Source organism: Cynocephalus volans, chromosome X (assembly GCF_027409185.1).
Source record: "Cynocephalus volans isolate mCynVol1 chromosome X, mCynVol1.pri, whole genome shotgun sequence".
Taxonomy (NCBI): domain Eukaryota; kingdom Metazoa; phylum Chordata; class Mammalia; order Dermoptera; family Cynocephalidae; genus Cynocephalus; species Cynocephalus volans.
In genome coordinates this window covers 177,729,791-177,732,905 of record NC_084478.1, presented here as the reverse complement: position 1 = coordinate 177,732,905, position 3,115 = coordinate 177,729,791, and positions in this window count along the sequence as shown.

Genomic DNA, 3,115 nt, shown 5'->3' with positions numbered 1-3,115 from the left:
GCATCACACAGTAGTCAGTGTAAAGCGGGCGAGAGCACAGCACAGGGGCCCCAGGAGCCAGCCGCGGGTGACAGAGCAGAGAGGACTGCTTCCTGCATCAGAAGGCCCACTCTGAAAGTTGGCGGATGGAACGGATAATAAAATTACAGTACCAGTTCAGTTTTGAAATAAATTTCATAATTATTATTGAATATTGGAAGTTCATTTCCTGATGGTGAAATCTAGGCTTTGGCCTTGGCCATTTGGCATTGGCTACACGTCTTAAATGCCCTTCCAAAGCAGGCTTGGTGCTGTGAGGCTTCTCGAGGTTCAGAGTTAACAGCCCCCCACCTCCACCATTCAGCCTTGCCATTTGTCAGCCAAGCCTGCAGGCAGCTCCTGGGCTTGGGGACCTTCTGAGTCAAGGCTGAGGCCTCCCCCTCCCCCACCCTCCAGGCACCTGACACCCATCTGCCACCTCTGCCTCACTGGCTGCCCACAGAGGCCTGGGATGGTTAGGGGCCTCCTAGATCTCCTGCTCTCAGGACTTGCCCTGGGCTCTGGACCCCTCACACAGCCCTCAGCCGCATGGGGCTCTCTTTGCCTGCCTGCTGTGGGGCCCTCACCTTCCGAAGGAGCCTGGGTCGCACCTCTCCCGGAGCCTCCCATGTCTCCCATGGTAAAGCTGGAGGGCGAGTGCAGGCGGAGGAGGCGCCCCGGGGAGTGGGGTGTGGGCTAGGGTCACCCTGCCCCCCAGCTCCCCGGCGCCCGTACTTGGACGTGCTGCAGAATCCTACGGGCGCACCAGTTGCCCAGCTCCAAGTGTCTGGCTGCCAGCTCCTTGTCCACCTCCCTGGCCCAGCCCAGATGGGTCCTCCCACACCCAGCGGACGATCTGATCCATCATCTCCACCGCTTCCCTCTGGCGGGGCAGGCGAGGGGAGGCCCGGGCTGAGGCTGCATCCTGTCCCATCTGTCCCATCCCCCAGGTACCTGCAGGGTCCTGAGGACTGGGCCTGGGCCTGGTCCCGAGGTCGGGTGCTGGGCGCCAGGAGATGGCCACACCCTGCCACGGGGACTCCCAGTCTGGGGGTGCAGGCCACTCGCAGGTAGCGGGTCGGGGTCTGGCAGCACGGGGTCCCAGAGGGGGAGAAGTCCCCTCCCAGCCAGGGGTGGGGCGTGGCTAGGGTCCTCTCTGCCTGGGGCCCCTGGGGGTGCTTGGGGGATTCAGAGGGGAAAGAGACTTGGGGGGAGGGGAGACACCGACAGACACACGATGACAATACAGTGCAATAAGGGACACATGGGCCGTGGTGGCCCAGAGGAAGGACCTTGGGACTCTGCAGAATTTACAACACGTTAGAAAGGGATGAACAGACTTCAACTTTCGGGGGAAGCTGGACTGTCTGAGGAGCGGGGAGAGGACAGGGATGGACAGAGAACTAGGGGTGCGGTCCCCAAGAGTGACGCAGCTGAGCCAGCTCACAGCACCGTGCGGGGCCGCCTTTGAAATGCTAGAACAGCCCTTTGGTGTGGCGTGCTGGGCATGTGGAGCTCCGGTGGGTGCTCAGGTAAGGACCGGTCCATTGCAGCTGCTTCCTGGCTCCACCTTCCCTGGAGGTTGACAGAAGAAAGTTCACCTCCAGGTGCAGAAAGAGCGATCAAGGCCGTGGACCGGGTGGGCAAAGGCAGAGGCTGACAGGGCAGGGACAGGGCAAGGATGGAGAGGGCAGGAGAGTGACGTAGAATCAACAGGATCTGAGGACGAAGGGAGGAGGATCCATTTGCTAATATAGCATGTGTGTTTGGCTCTGTAGCTTTATGGTTGAAGTGTAACTTGCATCCACTAAAGTGCACAGATCCTGGGAGTACGGCTTGGTGAATGTTTAAGTAGGTCCCACTTGTGGTGCCATGTTGGCTACATGTCTGTCTCCCTCTGGTGCTGTCCTTCAGGGCAGGGACCTTGTCATTTGCTTTTGTATCCCTGGGGCCCAGCACACTGCGGGTGCTTAATAAATGCGTATTGAAAAAGGTCAGAAAAGGACTGAGGGGTGAGGAAGCAGAGGGTTCTTCTGACCTATCCTGCCTGAAAAAAATTGGGGGCCGTGCTTTTTATTATGTGGCCAGCTTTTGAATGAAGTGCCTTTTTGCCCAGCGCTCCCATGCGGGCACACAGAAGGCACACAGTGTCTACTGGACGACTAGTGACGGTGGACTGTGACACCGCTATGGAACCTTCAGGAAAATGGGTTGGAAGACTTTTGGGGAGGGAAAGCTCAAAGCAGAAGCCCCATTTCCATCTATGTGCCAGTCGTCCTCTGGGGGGGGCTTGAGCTGCAAGTGGGCTGGGGCCGAGGGGTGTGATGGCGACCCAGGTGGAGGAATGAGGGAGGCCCAGACTCTGGCCCATGAGATGGGGGTCTGGGGACTGCAAACTCCTAGGCAAGCAAGACTTCTAGGGGGTCTCACATGGCCTTTCCAATAACTTTGGATTTTTGAATGTTCCACCAAAGAGGAGAGCCAAAAGGCATGTCCCCGTTTCATCAGACGCCTTGTGTGTTCTAGGGAGGGTGTTGTTGGAGAAGTTCCAGGGCTTAGGGAGGCAGGGGCACTAGGAGAGGGGCAGGAAGGAATATTCTCAAACCCCTACTAGAGGCCCATAGGACCCTGGAAAAAAGCCCCAGGCTGTTGCCACCCCCTTCAGCACAGTGTCAGCTGTCCAAATGGACCTGTGGCACAACTGAAGTTGCTGGAACAGAGCTTGCACACGTTTTAAGGAAAAATAGGTGGAATTTTCCGTAGCAAGTGAACCATGAGACCAGAAACGCAAATGAATGGTTCTTTGCCAACAACTGGCTTGCAAGCACAGAGGGCCGTGCTGGGGCTGGGGCAGGCATCAGATTTGGGGGCAGATGCATTGAGAGGCAACTGCCCTGTTGAGTAGGTGAAGCAACTCACAAGGGGGTGGTGTGACACCACCCACCTGAAGCTGCATTTGGGGTAGAACTGACAGACATGATGAGGAAGGGACCCTGGAGGAAAGATGACATGGGCGCTGCCTGGGCCCTGCTGGAAGCCAGGGAGTCTGGGTCAATGAGGGGAATCATGCTCCTTTCCACAATGTTGCTCCCTCCTG